Source organism: Salvelinus alpinus, chromosome 34 (genome assembly GCF_045679555.1).
Source record: "Salvelinus alpinus chromosome 34, SLU_Salpinus.1, whole genome shotgun sequence".
NCBI lineage: Eukaryota > Metazoa > Chordata > Actinopteri > Salmoniformes > Salmonidae > Salvelinus > Salvelinus alpinus.
The window spans coordinates 12,997,887-13,015,415 of NC_092119.1; the positions used below are offsets into that span (position 1 = coordinate 12,997,887).

The following is a 17,529-nucleotide window of genomic DNA, read 5'->3' on the forward strand; positions in this document are numbered from 1 at the left end:
CTTCAACTGTATTTACTTAAGTACTTTACACCACTGTAGATAGGCCAAATGCAAAGTCAAAATTGTCTATGTTGTAAAAATGCATGAAAACTAAAATTTGCTTCTGGGTCTTAATTTAAGGTTAGGGTTAGGCATTAGGGTTAGCAGTGTGGTTAAGGTTAGATCTGTTTAAATCTGTTAATCTGTTTAAAAACAGATTGTATTACTTTATGACTGTGCCAGCTAGTGACTGATGACAGCACAACACGCTAGATTTATAGAAAATAAATGTCAAATAAGAATGCAGTCATTCGTGAGAGAAATACTTTTGATGGAGTTGTGCTTGTAATCATGATTTCTTCATTTCAGATGTGTTTGTTTGTGTTTGTGTGTGTTTGAGTGAGACAGACAGACAGACAGACAGACAGACAGACAGACAGACAGACAGACAGACAGACAGACAGACAGACAGACAGACAGACAGACAGACAGACAGACAGACAGACAGACAGAAAGACAGACAGACAGACAGACAGACAGACAGACAGACAGACAGACAGACAGACAGACAGACAGACAGACAGACAGACAGACAGACAGACAGACAGACAGACAGACAGACAGACAGACAGACAGACAGACAGACAGACAGACAGACAGACAGACAGACAGACAGACGATGACTCTCTACTAAAACAGACTGGGATTTCAGATTAGGTTCTAATTAGTGTCTCAGCTGGAGTGAAATTGAACAGAGACACACAGAGTCTGAGACCAGGATTCACACACACTCCCTCTCTTTTACCCAATATCAATAAAGGCTGGATTTAGAGAATAGAAATGTCAACACGAATGTAGTCATTCGTGCGAGTAATAATATTGATGAGGATGTGCTTGTACTCATGATTTTTTCATTTCAGATGTGTGTGTGTGTGTGTGTGTGTGTGTGTGTGTGTGTGTGTGTGTGTGTGTGTGTGTGTGTGTGTGTGTGTGTGTGTGTGTGTACGAGTATATTAGACAGACAGACAGACAGACAGACAGACAGACAGACAGACAGACAGACAGACAGACAGACAGACAGACAGACAGACAGACAGACAGACAGACAGACAGACAGACAGACAGACAGACAGACAGACAGACAGAGACAGACAGAGACAGACAGACAGACAGGACAGACAGATGATGACTCTTTACTAAAACAGACTGGGATTTCAGATTACGTTCTAATTAGTGTCTCAGCTGGAGTGAAATTGAACAGAGACACACAGATCACACAGACCAGGATTCACACACACTCCCTGCCTGGGTCTCTCTGAATAAGACAGAGAGTTCACTTTTCCTCAACTTCCAGATGGAAGACAAATTATTTTTAATATACAATCCATTTTGGAGGTCGGCTATACATATACTGATGGGTCAGATTGCTCAATTGGCTTGGGTTGGGGCATAGTGTTGCTGGCAACTCCAGGGTGGTGGGTTTAATGCCTGCATGGGTCCCATCTACTGTCTGTTTTGACAGTGCCTTCAGTCACTTTGAATAAAGCGTTTGCTAAATGCTAATTTTATTATCCGAATTGGGCTGGAACTGTCATGGTTCGACCTGTCACCAGAGGGCGGCAGAGACCATCCTAGAGACATTAACGACACAGAGGTGTCTCTAAATTTACTCATTATGATTTCCCTGTTAAAAGAGGTGTGTTTTCCATTGTCCTTTGCAGAAGCTTGAATTGTTTACCGTGTGCAGTCGTTTCCTGAGTGAGTGGTTGAGACTTAGTGTTTGTTGGTTTTTCAAGTGTCCTGTGATCCTGTGGCTACCGTTTCTCAGTAAAGTATTATGTTTATCCTTAACCACTGATTCCTCATCTGGTCTCTTCTCTGCATCTGGGTCCAACCTTACCACCTCACAGGAACAAACACCTGCAAAGCCTGGGGTCCCCAGGACCAGAACTAAAATTCCCTGCCTTGTGTGAAGGTCTGGTTGTGACTGTGAGACTCAAGACAATACCATCTTTGTTGGTCCATTATATGTAGGATACAACAGAAATGTGTTGGTTTTTGCTGTCAGAGTAGCCAGTCCAACCACACAACTTTTAAGTCACCTGTAGATGCAGGAGGTGTTTCTGACCAAGTCGATCATGTCGCAGCACAGCTCGTAGGTCTGCATGTCCACAAGACTGTCTGAAGCGATATAGATCTTACTGACCACGTCAAACAGAAATACCTTCTCTATGCCCGAGTTCTGAAGGTACACAGATTTTGGAAACCACATAGTAGAGCAAACGCAGCAGAAGGATTAGAAGCAGCAGGTTGGCCCGCTATTGTCTCTGAATCAGAATACCAGCCGTAATTTTCTGTACATTTCCAAGTGATTCTACATGTGGAAATGCCACTGTTCGTCACCGCGTAGCAGTTGATTGCTAGCACACCACGGCCACCCTCTGCTTATAACCGTTGGTCGGTTCTCTCCATGACGTGGTCAGAGACATCTTCTGCATCTACAGGTGACTTAAAAATTGTGTTGTTGGAGTGGCTACTCTGACCACAAAAAATAACACATTTCTGTTGTTCTGCTCTGATTAAAAGGATGGCAGCTCACTTCACATTATACAGGATCAATGTTGTACACATCAATTATTACATTTGCCCTGTCAGTCTAACAGAGTCAACCCAAGTTTACTGACTTATTATATCTGAGTTGGAATTTTGTGCCAAAAGACTGAACAAACAAATTGGACCTCAGATGAAGGGGATGAACAATATTCATCATTTAGACCTGTGGTTCCAAACCTTTTTCGGATAATGTACCAACAACTGAATTTTGCTCTGCCAGGAGTATCCCTGCCAGGAGTATCCCCTTGTGCATTTTACTAGTAAGTCTATAGTCTCATGTGGTAAATTCAATTGATTGGAGATGATTGGGAAAGGCTCACACCCGTTTATATTTGCTCTGACAGTGCATGTCAGAGCAAAAACCAAGCCATGAGGTCGAAGGAATTGTCCGTAGAGCTCCGAGACAGGATTGTGTCGAGGCACAGATCTGGGGAAGGGTACCAAACAATTTCTGCAGCATTGAAGGTCCCCAAGAACACAATGGCCTCCATCATTCTTAAATGGAAGAAGTTTGGAACCACCAAGACTCTTCCTAGAGCTGGCTGCCCAGCCAAACTGACCAATCAGGGGAGAAGGGCCTTGGTCAGGGAGGTGACCAAGAACCCAATGGTCACTCTGACAAAGCTCCAGTTCTTCTGTGGAGATTGGAGAACCTTCCAGAAGGACAACCACCTCTGCAGTACTCCACCAATCAGGCCTTTATGGTAGAGTGGCCAGACGGAAGCCACTCCTCAGTAAAAGGCACATGACAGCCTGCTTGGAGTTTGCCAAAAGGTACCTAGAGAACTCAAACCATGAGAAACTTGATTCTCTGGTCTGACGAAACCAAGATTGAACTTTTTGGCCTGAATGCCAAGCATCACGTCTGGAAGAAACCTGGCACCATCCCTACAGTGAAGCATGGTGGTGGCGGCATCATGCTATTGGGGTGATTTTCAGCAGCAGGTACTGGAGACGAGTCATGATCGAGGGAAAGATGAACGGAGCAAAGTACTTCTCCGGAGCGCTCAGGATCTCAGACTGGGGCAAAGGTTCACCTTCCAACAACACCTTACAACGACACTAAGCACACAGCCAAGACAATGCAAGTCTCTGATTGTCCTTGAGTGGCCCAGCAGGAGCCTGGACTTGAACCCTGATCTAAAATCTTTGGAGAGACTTGAAAATAGCCAAGCAGCGGTGCTCCCAATCCAACCTGGCAGAGCTTGAGAGAATCTGCAGAGAAGAATGGAAGAAACTCCACAAAAAAGGTGTGCCAAGCTTCTAGCGTCATACCCAAGAAAACTCAAGGCTTTAATCGCTGCCAAAGGTGCTTCAACAAAGTACTGAGTAAAGGGTCTGAATAGTTAGATTTCGAAAAAAAAAATTGCTTTGTCATTATGGGGAATTGTGTGTAGATTGAGGGAAAAAGGCTGTTTAATCAATTTTAGAATAAGGCTGTAACGTAACAAAATGTGGAAAAAGTCAAGGGGTCTGAATACTTTCGGAATGCACTGAATGTGGTGTGTAGACCAATACAAGTTTCCATGTAAAGTCCAGAGATTAAAGGGATCACATACTGTGTACTTATTTATTTATGAACATACATATTTATGAACATACTAATGAGATACAACAAACACTTTGCTAATTACATTGGTGAAAGCTTTAAAACGTTGCCTCCTCTCAATATTCTAGGCAGATGAATAAATATAAAAGCTAAGTTAAATGTTTATATTATAAAGTTTGTAACCTTGGTATTAATAATTATTTAATCTGTAAAATATGTATTTTCTCATATGTTTGTAGTTATAAACTGAGGGTGAGGGTATGGTTTCATCTACTGTAAGATGTTAGTTACCAAATTAAATACGTACAACAACAGGTTGTCATAATAGTACTTAAACAATATCTCTCACGCTGTTCCTTTTCTGTGCAGTTTGTTTACAAAAGAACCTCAATGAAACAAATCAGAAATCTTCTCTTTACACGGTATATATATATATATTCCTCTTTATACAATACGCCTGCGATGCTTTACTTATTACTGCCACCTTCTGGATGAAATTTGAAGTGTTCATAATCAACCATTCGATTCAGCAATGTCATTCATCTTTTGTTTCTGTCAAAGCACTTCTGCCCAAACAACCAGCCTGGTTGTTCTCTATGGGCCCTGGTCAAAAGTGCTGAATTACACCCTATTACTCCTGAGGATAGTTCTGTGTACACACATAGTAAGATATTAAAAGGTAAGTTAATTATATTGACATCTTAATGTTAGATGGTAGCTTGAAGAGGGCACTCTGGCCATCCACTAGTAAGTCATGCTATGGTAGCTTCATTTGAAGACACCTCCTTATAGAATACCACAGTATGAGTCATAATACCCATAAAACCAAGCAGTCAAACAGGGAAATGCTTTCACTCGTTTTCCCACCATTCATTTTTTCCCATAAGGGTTGTGTTTCGTGACGTTTTGATATCCGTGTAAATCTCTCTAGGACAATGGGACTTTTATCAATATATTTGCCTGTATTTACCACCCCAAAATGAAATGCTAATTAGCTGTTCATAAAGAACTAAAAATGCCATGATGATCTGCCAAATCGAGGCAAAGGTAAGACTCTCTGGATTAACTATCAGCTAACTGTTAGCTAAATGTAGTCATGAATAAATTGGCCACATTTTACAGAGGTAGATTTATTGAAGCTGAAAAGATTTTGATATGGAGCCACGACAGATTTGTCCCTTCTTACAAAATTGCCGCTGACGGTATAACCTTAGATGTATCCTCTCCAAGCTGACGTCAGCCAGGTCGTCATTGGCCCATTTGTCCCTGTGCTTCTAGAACTTAGCGTCGTCCGACAGCCTGTCCACCTTGTGGATAACCACCTCAAAGTTGATGTCTGGGTTGACCTTGTAGGCCCTGGTTACTGTGAGGTGGTGCCTCCTCATCCTAGAGACAGACAAGGACAGGAAAGAACAGTAAGTCTTATTTAATGTATTTAATGTGTACTAATGCAGCTAAAAACGTAATTGCAGTAGCACCTACCAGAAAACACGTAAAGCAATAAAGTGAGATACAAAAAAAATGTAATTCATAAAGAGAGTTGAATCAGGAATGTAAGGTCCATCACGGTCTGAGTGGTGGAGGGAGGTTCTCACTGGTTTAATACAGCAAGTTGGACGCTATTCTACTGTTTTAACAGAAGTAAGGTAGCTAACGCTTTCTATGCACAACCTGAGTGTAATTAATGCATTTATAGTGCCTTATAGGATTACTATTACACTCACAGTAGTCTTTCGAGTCCATCCTTCCAAATCTCGTTTCGTTGACAACGTGAGTGATGTCTGGGCATCCGAAGCTAAACTCTAGACATGCTTTAAAACATTTATAATATCGTTGTATAAAAATCCACAAATCTCTTTTGATGCATTCACAATAGATAACACCATGGACTCAGAAGATATCTGGCCCTAGCTCTTCTATAACACATAGACGGTTCAAAGACAGCGGTCACCAAAAGGAATTGCTGATTGCTGATTGAAGCGCCTCACAGCGATACTCATCAAAGAGGTGTGGAACACATCTAACAACTTTTAGTTTCTATCACAATCCAAGGAGACTTTGCTTTTCTACTTGCACTGTACAATAGACAGTTCTGAGAAATTCTTTAAATGTATTTGAACTGAACTTTATCAATCCCAGAAGGAATCCTGCAACCTGGAATTCTTTAACCAGGATTTCTGAAAAACCAAGGAGTTTTCAGAAAATGTTGGGAACTTTGCAACCCAAGCACGGACACCACAGTTTCCATGTAGTCCCCTGTGAGTTGATGATGAAGATGAGGGCCGCTGTTCCTCGGAGATCATCTTGAAAATTCCAAATGTTTTGCATAGTCAACTTACACACAGCTCTGACACACACTTACCCCACCAGACATGCCACCAGGGGTCTTTTCACAGTCCCCAAATCCAGAACAAATTCAAGAAGGCATACAGTATTATATAGAGCCATTATTGCATGGAACTCCCATCTCATATTACTCAAATGATCAGTAAACCTGGTTTAAAAAACCCAGATAAAGCAACACCTCACAGCACAAAACCTCTCCCCAAATGTTTTTCTTTTTTTGTACTTTTTAACAGTCTTGTCCCATCGTTGCAACTCCCGTACGGACTCACTAGAGGCGAAGGTTGAGAGCCATGCATCCTCTGAAACACGACCCTGCCAAGCCACACTGATTCTTGACACTGCTTGCATTAACCCAGAAGCCAGCTACAACAATGTGTTGGAGGAAACACCGTACACCTGGTGACACGAGTACAAGGAGTTGCTAGAGCACGATGGGACATCCCGGTCGGCCAAACCTCCCCCTAACCCGGACGACGTTGGGCAAATTATGCGATGCCTCATGGGTCTCCCGGTCGCGGCCGGCTATGACACAGCCCGGGATCGAACCTGGGTCTGTAGTGACGCCTCTAGCACTGCGATGCAGTGCCTTAGACCGCTTCCCCACACGAGAGGCCGCCTCTCCCCTATTTGACCTTGATATTTTGTGTGTATGTATTGATATGTATTGATATGTATTGATGTGTATTGATGTGTATTGATATGTAGACTGTGTGTATGTATTGATATGTATTGATATGTATTGATATGTATTGATATGTAGACTGTGTGTATGTATTGATATGTATTGATATGTAGACTGTGTGTATGTATTGATATGTATTGATATGTATTGATGTGTATTGATATGTAGACTGTGTGTATGTATTGATATGTATTGATATGTATTGATGTGTATTGATGTGTAGACTGTGTGTATGTATTGATATGTATTGATATGTATTGATATGTAGACTGTGTGTATGTATTGATATGTATTGATATGTATTGATATGTAGACTGTGTGTATGTATTGATATGTATTGATATGTATTGATATGTAGACTGTGTGTATGTATTGATATGTATTGATATGTAGACTGTGTGCCGTTTTTTTTAATTTATGCTGTTCTTTCCTTGAGCTGTTCTTGTCTATTAATGTTCTGTATTATGTCATGTTTCATGTTTTGTGTGGGCCCTAGGAAGAGTAAACACTAAATATTCATACATTTGTTGTATAAAAATGCATAAATGCCTTTTGATGCATTCACAATAGATAACACCATGGACTTAGAGATCTGGACCGAACTCTTCAATAACACATAGACGGTTCAAAGACAGCAAAGTCACCAAAAGGAATTGCTGATTGAAGCGCCTCACAGCGATACTCTTTATTAAAGAGGAGTGGAACACATCTAACAACTTTTCCTTTCTATCACAAACCAAAGATACTTTACTTTTCTACTTGCACTGTACAATAGACAGTTCTGAGAAATTCTTAGAATTTATTTGAACTGAACTTTATCAATCCCAGAAGGAATCCTGCAACCTGGAATTCTTTAACCAGGATTTCTGAAAAACCAAGGAGTTTTCAGAAAATGTTGGGAACTTTGCAACCCAAGCACGGACACCACAGTTTCCATATAGTTACCTGAGAGTTGATGATGATGATGAGGGCTCCTGTTCCTCTGAGATACTCTCGTAGTCGAAGGGCGGGTCGAAAGGTCGAAGAAGTCGATCTGTCCGGTTATGTCCCAGATCTGACAAAAGAACTGTTGGACAGGTCCTCCCTGCAGAGCTTGTTGGTTCTCACATAGGGGACATATTGTAGAAAATCACCTTAGATAAAATAAGATTTGATCGTCTGTTTCATTTGCATTGCATCATGGAAAACTCCTTACAAGACAAAAACAAGGGTACATTCAACCTTCTCCACCTCAGACCCATCAGGAGGATCCTGGGCTTCACCTCCCCACTGAGAGGGTCACTAATACCACCTGGGGGTGGAGAGAGACATATATTTGGGGGCAGACAGAGTGATCAATAAGATCAGTGTTTCCCAACTCCAGTCCTCGAGTACCCCCAACAGTACCCATTTTTATTGTAGTCCCAGACAAACTCAGAGCAAACAGTGTCATCTCTGGCCCTGGTGCTAAGCTGGCCCAATAACATGCTTCCTCTGACCTTGATAGCTCCCTACTGAGGGAGGAATTACATTTATATTTTGACATTTGTCATTTAGCAGACACTGTTATCCAAAACGACTTACAGGAGCAATTAGGGTTAAGTGCCTTGCTCGCGGGACTGTCTAGATCTCTGCTGTTTGTTGAGGTTTACATCTTCCCTGCGACCTGCCCTGTCTGGATCTGCGAGGAGTAACAGCGTAGACTACGTTGCTACAATGACAAAGATCAAAGCCAGTGGGAGTACCGTTGAGGACAGTGGTGTCTCTCTATTACAGGTGAAGGATCTTTTAAACAAACACAAATATTTCTGCAAGCAGTTGTTACAACAAGAAAATAGTGTTGTGTCCAAATACTGGTGGAGCCAACTAATAAAATAAAGGACCTGAAGAACAGTCTGCAGTTCTCCCAGGGTCAGCTCGATGAGTTGAAATAGAAGAACAGCAAGATGACAGCAACCTGTAAGTCTTTGAGAGAGGACATCAGTTCTGTATGTGAATCCATGATAACAATGACGCAGAAATCAGATTATCTCCAGGGACAATCAAGGCGGAACAACATTGTTGTGGACGGGATTGCAGAATCTCCACAAGACCTGGACGGAGTCTGAGGACAAAGTGAGGGAAATTATCTTGGAGAAACTGAAGATGGACCACAGGAAGATTGAGGTGGAGCGCGCCCACAGGACTGGAAAACCCACCCCTGGCCCAGGTGACAGGCCCAGGCAGTTAGTGGTCAAGTTTCTGAGGTTCAAGGACAAGGTAGCTGTTCTAGAAAGAGCCAAGAACATGAGAGGAACATACAGTACCATGAAAAAGTATTTGCCCCCTTTCTGATTTTCTCTATTTTTGCATATTTTTTATACTGAATGTTATCAACCAAAACCTAATATTAGATAAAGGGAACGTGAGTTCACAAATAAAATAAAAATGATACTTTTTTTCTTTATTTAATTAACAGAGTTATGCAAAACTAAATTCCCCTGTGTGAAAAAGTAATTGCCCCCTTATGCTCAATAACTGGTTGTACTACATTTAGCTGTAATGACTGCAACCAAACACTTCCTGTAGTTGTTGATCAGTCTCTCACATCTCTGTGGAGGAATTTTGGCCCACTCTTGCATGCAGAGCTGTTTTAACTCAGCGACATTTGTGGGTTTTCAAGTACGAACTGCTCATTTCAAGTCCTGCCACGACATCTGAATTGGGATTAGGTCTGGACTTTGAATAGCCCATTCAAAAAAAAAATATGTGTTGCTTTTTAACCATTTTCATGTAGACTTGATTGTTGATTGTGTGTTTTGGATCATTGTCTTGCTGCATGACCCAGCTGCACTTTAGCTTCAGCTCACAGACAGACGGCCTGACATTCTCCTGTAGAATTCTCTGATACAGAGCAGAATTCATGGTTCCTTCTATTACGGCAAGTCATCCAGGTCCTGAGGCAGCAAAGCATCCCCAAACCAAAAAGCAGCTGGAAGATCATCAATACTCTTGGAAGAATGTTCTATGGGCAGATTATTAAAATAGCTCTTATTGGTATTTATCCTTTAAATTAAGGTTCATGAATTCAATAACTTGCTAACATCAGATAACATTCATATACAGAGCATTCTGAAAGTATTCCTTCACTTTTTCCAAATTTTGTGACGTTACAGCCTTATTCTAAAATGTATTAAGTAGTTTTTTCCCCTCATCAATCTACCCACAATACCCCATAATGACAAAGCAAAAACAGATTTGTAGAAATGTTTGCAAGTGTATTAAAAATACAAAACTCAAATATCACATTTACATAAGTATTCAGACCCTTTACTCCGAACTTTGTTGGAAGCAACTTTGGCAGCGATTACAGCCTCAAGTCTTCTTGGGTATGACACAACAAGCTTGGCACACCTGTATTCGGGGAGCTTCTCCCATTTTTCTCTGCAGATCCTCTCAAGCCCTGTCAGGTTGGATGGGGAGAGTTGCTGCAGAGCTATTTTCAGGTCTCTCCAGAGATGTTGGATCAGGTTCAAGTCTTGGCTCTGGCTGGGCCACTCAAGGACAGTTAGAGACTTGTCCGAAGCCACTCCTGTGTTGTCTTGGCTGTGTGCTTAAGGTCGTTGTCCTGTTGGAAGGTGAACCTTCGCCCCAGTCTGAGGTCCTGAGCACTCTGGAACAGGTTTTCATCAAGGATCTCTCAGTACTTTGCTCTGTTCATTGTTTTCTCAATCCTGACTAGTCTCCCAGTCCCTGCCGCTGAAAAATATCCTCACAGCATGATGCTTCCACCACCATGCTTCACCGTAAAGATGGTACCTGGTTTCCTTCAGACGTGATGCATGGCATTCAGGCCAAAGAGTTCAATCAGACCAGAGAACCTTGTTTCTCATGGTCTGAGAGTCCTTTAGGTGCCTTTTGGCAAACTCCAAGCGGGCTGTAATTTGCCTTTTACTGAGGAGTGGCTTTCGTCTGGCCACTATACCATAAAGGCCTGATTTGTGGAGTGCTACAGAGATGGTTGTCATTCTGGAAGGTTCTCCATCTCCACATAGGAACTCTAGAGCTCTGTCAAAGTGACCATCGGGTTGTTGGTCACCTCCCTGACCAAGGCCCTTCTCCCCCAACTGCTCAGTTTGGCCAAGCGGCCATCTCTAGGAAGAGTCTTGGTGTCTCCACCCGGCACAGCCAGAAGAGGACTGGCCACCCCTCATAACCTGGTTCCTCTCTAGGTTTCTTCCAAGGTTCTGGCCTTTCTACGGAGTTTTTCCTAGCCACCATGCTTCTACACCTGCATTGCTTGCTGTTTGGGGTTTTAGGCTGGGTTTCTGTACAGCACTTTGAGATATCAGCTGATGTAAGAAGGGTTTTATAAATAAATTTGATTTGGTTCCAAACTTCTTCCAGCGACGCTCCAGAGCTTCCAGCGACGGTCCACAGTCCGGAACCTCCTGCGACGGTCCACAGTCCGGAACCTCCTGAGACGGTCCACGGTCCAGAACCTCCAGCTCCAGGGCAGGAGCCTTCCTCTGCGCCGATGTCCAGTCCAAACACGGCGTCCAGTCCAGCTCCATGGCAGGAGTCTTCCTCTGCACCGATGTCCAGGCCAGGGTCAGTGTCCAGTCCTGCTCCATGGCAGGAGCCTTCCTTGGCATCTAGGTCCAGTCCAGGCACAGTGTTCAGCCTGGGTCCATGGCTGGATCCGCGACCACTGGGGATAGTCTAGTTTATATTTTCTATGTGGGGTTCTAGTTTTGTTTTTCTATGTTGGTGATTTTGTATGATTCCCAATTAGAGGCAGCTGGTAATCGTTGTCTCTAATTGGGGATCATATTTAGGTAGCTTGTTTCAACCTGTGTTTTGTGGGATATTGTTTATGGGTAGTTGTATGTCAGCACTCCATTGTCGTCACGTTTCGTTATTCTTTATTGTTTTGTGTGTTTCACTAAATAAAGATGTGGAACCCAGATCACGCTGCACGTTGGTCCGAGTATGCTTCAAACGATCGTGACATTCTGTCACTTCGCAGCAAATTCTGCAGAGCTGGGATGGTTGCATCCCCCATATAAACTCATCAAAAAAAGAAATGTCATCTCACTGTCAACTGCGTTTATTTTCAGCAAACTTAACATGTGTAAATATTTGTACTGTATGAACATAAGATTCAACAACTGAGACATAAACTGAACAAGTTCCACAGACATGTCACTAACAGAAATTGAATAATGTGTCCCTGAACAAATGTGGGGTCAAAATCGAAAGTAACAGTCAGTATCTGGTGTGGCCACCAGCTGCATTAAGTACTGCAGTGCATCTCCTCCTCATGGACTGCACCAGATTTTCCAGTTCTTGCTGTGAGATGTTACCCCACTCTTCCACCAAGGCACCTGCAAGTTCCTGGACATTTCTGGGGGGAATGGCCCTAGCCCTCACCCTCCGATCCAACAGGTCCCAGACGTGCTCAATGGGATTGAGATCCAGGCTTTTCGATTGGCCATCACAAAACACTGACATTCCTGTCTTGCAGGAAATCACGCACAGAACAAGCAGTATGGCTGGTGGCATTGTCTTTCTGGAGGGTCATATCATGATGAGCCTGCAGGAAGGGTACCACATGAGGGAGGAGGATGTCTTCCATGTAAAGCACAGCGTTGAGATTGCCTGTGTCATGACGTGGTCATCTTTGGGTATAGCGAGTGGCTTCCCCCTCTCTCCCTCCAACACCCAGGTTCTGTTATCTCAGGTTATCTCAGAAAATTCCTGGAGGAGACTCTCTCCTCCTGGCCATGCAAAAAGAGACACAGAGAGAACAAAGGAACTGCTTCTACATCACAGAACTTGAGAATTGAACAATATCCATGTTTTGGAGAATGTGTAAACGGTCGGTGGAGAAGCCAGCTACGACCCGGTCCGTTTTGTTTCATGTTTGTGACCTCATGAAAGACAATACAGCCACATTACCATAACTCTGTTTATACAGGAGCCTCCGTTATGAGGTTTGCATCTAATTATTGTATAAAATGAATGAGTAAAGATAAAACTATTTGTGAAATTATGTAATGTGATTTTAAACTGTTAAATGTGAGAGAATTGTATTCCCTTTAAAGTTGAACTAAGTCATTGGCCCTCCTCCATGAGCACCGACATGATCTGGCTCATGGGACAGCCCTTTTCTACTGTTAGGAATAAAACACCACCCGAAGAAATCCTCTTTAGACCACGCATACCTCGGTCAGTTGGGGGCTGAAGGTTAAGTAGAGACCACGCGGTCAGCTGAGGGGGCGAAAACCTCAGTATAAGCTAAGGTTGTAATGGTTGTTGAATTGCTAACCATACCACGTGGAGCATTGGCTACACGAGTGGAAATGGTTAAACTCTGAAACAATCGATCCCGACAGAATAAGAGCAAATCTTCGATACTAATTACTAGTCTGCAGCTAGAAATTATGTCAACCTGACAATTATTCCTGAATGAGTGAGCGTTCATGTGCAAAGGATTAGCATTTCAATTAATACAATTATCAACTGTGTAGTGACTCTTTTTTGTCTTTCCCGCACTTCCCAGTCCACACCCACTTCCCTTTGTCCGCCAAGCCGTCATATTGGCTTAGACCACTAGGGAACCTCTCCTATCATTTCCTTGTAACCATATATACTCTTTGTTTGTTTATGCATTTCTGTGATTATTTATTTAGTTAGTAAATAAATTATTAAGACAATTGACATATGGATGATTCATAGTAAAGGCTGGGTTTGTGCAGATAACCAACAATTTACGACGTTTGGAATGAGACTAACGTGAGGTAAAGAATAATTCATTAATTAGAAGACTAAGAGTTATATTAGGAAAATTATAACTTTGTAATCTGAAGATTTTCCTTGGTGCCCCGACATTCTAGTTAATTACATTTACATGATTAGTTTAATCACATAATAATAATTACAGAGAATTGATTTGATAAAATAACAGTCTTCACTTTAATGATGCCAAAGACACGACACCTGCAATGACAACCAGCTCAGTCCGATGATGCGGTGACACACCGCCCCAGACCATGACGGACCCTCCACCTCCAAATCGATTCTGCTCCAGAGTACAGGCCTCGGAGTAACACTCATTCTTTCGACGATAAACGCGAATCTGACCACCACCCCTGGTGAGACAAAACCGCGACTCGTCAGTGAAGAGCACCTTTTTGCCAGTCCTGTCTGGTCCAGCGACGGTGGGTTTGTGCCCATAGGTGACGTTGATGCCCGGTGATGTCTGGTGAAGACCTGCCTTAAAACAACCTCTCTGGGATAGGGCTCGGTATTTTCACGTCCGGATGAAAAGCGTGCCCAAAGTAAACTGCCTGCTACTCAGGCCCAGAAGCTAGGATATGCATATTATTGGTATATTTGGATAGAAGACACTCTGAAGTTTCTAAAACCGTTTGAATAATGTCTGTGAGTATAACAAAACTGATTTGGCAGGCAAAACCCCGAGCACAATCCATCCAGGGAATTTCTTTTTTGAGGTCAATCTGTTTTCCATTGGTTTCCTATGGCAAGCCCGTTTTAATAGAAATATGCTTGCAGTTCCTATAGCTTCCACTAGATGTCAACAGTCTTTAGAAATTGGTTGATGTTTTTCCATTGAGTAGTGAAGAAGTAGCCCTTTCCTTTCTGGGTGTATAGCCAAGTGTACTCTTTTGTTTGGGGCGCATGACCTGAAGCTCGCTCCACTTTCATTTTATCCGCTATTGAACGCAGTTTATCCCGTCTTAAATTTTATCGATTATTTACGTTTTAAAATACTTAAAGTTGGATTAGGAAAGTTGTTTGAAATGTTTGGACAAAGTTTACAGGTAACTTATTAGATATTTTGTAGTCATGCTGGGCGAGTTGGAACCGGTGTTTTTCTGAATCAAATGCGCCAAATAAATTGACATTTTGGGGATATAACGACGGAATTAATCGAACAAAAGGACCATTTGTGATGTTTATGGAACATATTGGAGTGCCAACAGAAGAAGCTCTTCAAAGGTAAGGCATGAATTATATCGTTATTTCTGAGTTTTGTGTCACGCCTGGCGGGTTGAAATATAATTGTTATGTGTTTGTTTGATGGGGTGCTGTCTTCCGATAATAGCATAGTTTACTTTCGCCGTAAAGCCTTTTTGAAATCTGATATGGTGGCTAGATTAACAAGAAGTTAAGCTTTAATTTGGTGTATTGCACTTGTGAATGTATGAAAGTTAAATATTTCAACAACAAAAAAATAAGAAATTGCGCTCTGCAATTTCACCGGATGTTGTCAAATCGATCCCGCTAACGGGATTTGATCCATAAGAAGTTTTTAAAACAGGCCAACAAGCTCTCAGTCCAGCCTCTTGCAGACAGTCTGAGCACTGATGGAGGGATTGTGCGTTCCTGGTGTAACTCAGAAGTTGTTGTTGCCATCCTGTACCTGTCCCACAGGTGTGATGTTCGGACGTACCGATCCTGTGCAGGTGTTACACGTGGTCTGCCACTGCGAGGACGATCAGCTCTCCGCCCTGTCTCCCTGTAGCGCTGTCTTAGGTGTCTCAGTATGGACATTGCAATTTATTGCCCTGGCCACATCTGCAGTCCTCATGCCTCCTTGCAGCATGCCTAAAGCTCGTTCACGCAGATGAGCAGGGACCCTGGGCATCTTTCTTTTGGTATTTTTCAGTGGTGCACAACTGAGCAAGAGGACTCCTTGCAGCATGCCTAAAGCACGTTCACGCAGATGAGCAGGGACCCTGGGCATCTTTCTTTTGGTATTTTTCAGTGGTGCAACCCCGGTGCACAACTGAGCAAGAGGACAAGTACATTAGAGTGTCTAGTTTGAGAAACAGACGCCTCACAAGTCCTCAACTGGCAGCTTCATTAAATAGTACCCGCAAAACACCAGTCTCAACGTCAACAGTGAAGAGGCGACACCGGGATGCTGGCCTTCTAGGCAGAGTTCCTCTGTCCAGTGTCTGTTCTTTTGCCCAGTCTGAGATATGGCTTTTTCTTTGCAACTCTGCCTAGAAGGCCAGCATCCCAGAGTCGCCTCTTCACTGTTGACGTTGAGACTGGTGTTTTCTTTCCATCTATAGCATTTCTTAATAGTATGCAGTTTCAATCATGCCTCATGGTTGAGTATTACTCTGTTCAAGTAGGCTGTGATTTTTCTGTGATCTGTGAACACTGAGATACTCTGGGTTGAGGTCAGTGATAAAGTAGTCTACAGTACTGCTACCAAGAGCTGAGCTGTAGGTGTACCTACCGTAGAAGTCACCTTGAAGCCTACCATTGACTATGTACAGATCCAGCTTGTGACAGAAATGCAGGAGTTGTGACTCGTTTTTGTTGGTTGTTTTGTCGTAGTTGTGTCGTAGTTGTGTCTAGCAGGGCATATTGGGGAGGAAATGCTGTCACCTCCAGTTGGGTGTTTGGACCCCTGTGTGCTGTGTGTCAGGTTCTTGTCCAGTTCTGGTGTTTAGGTCATCACAGACTAGTACAACCTAGAGTCTGGAAATTATTGATCTCACCCTCTAGGATGAAAAATCTGTCTTCATTAAAGTATGGGGATTCTAGTGGTGGGATATAGGTAGCACACAGGAGGACACTGTTCTCTGTTAAGTTCTTTATGAATTTCTAGGAAGATGTAAAATGTTCCTGTTTTGATTAATTTAAATGAGTGGGTTAGGTCTGCTCTAATCCAAATTAGCATACCCCCAGAGACGCTTCCCTGTTTCACACCTGGTAGTTTGGTGGATGGGACTACCAGCTGTCTGTAACCTAGAGGGCAACCAGCGGGTCAGTTTCCTTTATACCATGTTTTTTGTATTTCCAACTTCTTTGGTATATCCCAGGATCAGATAGTAAAAAGTTATGTTCCATCGTGTCTTGTGGTGTTATTTGTGTGGTTTAGGCTCGGACCATTAGGTGTGAGTAGAGCATGCTGAGTATCTGGTGCATGACGGACCTTGGGTTGGTGTAATAGTGGGGGTTGGGCCTGTTGCTCTGCTCACGGCCTGGGCATATGTGTGGAAACAGTGTTGAGAAATTCAGCAGGGGATTTCATAATTCTCCCACACAGTGTTGAACCTCGTACAATCATTAGGAAGTTTTGCGAGATTACATTCTGTTTCGCTAAACAGATTCTGAATTGATAGCTGCTGCGCTATCAGTCTGCTAGTTACGAGGCTTATTCTGTTAAATGACCAGTCGCCACTGTATTTTACTTCTACCTTCCAATTATTCTGCAGGAAAATATTTTCAAAAGCTCAGAGGTCCTCCTTAATCTGTTCTGAAAGACTATTTCCAATAGCTTATTGGGTAACAGTGCTCTCAATGCATACGCTGCTAATAGCCTAACTGGGCCATTCACTGCAGTGTACCAGCCAGC

The 17,529-nt window shown here is 42.7% G+C and overlaps 1 pseudogene; it reads right to left on the reverse strand.

Annotated features, from left to right (window-relative positions):
• Positions 1-2,077: 2,077 nt before the first annotated feature.
• On the reverse strand, positions 2,078-11,782 carry LOC139563501 (ras-related GTP-binding protein D-like; annotated as a pseudogene).
• Between the last annotated feature and the right edge of the window lie 5,747 nt (positions 11,783-17,529).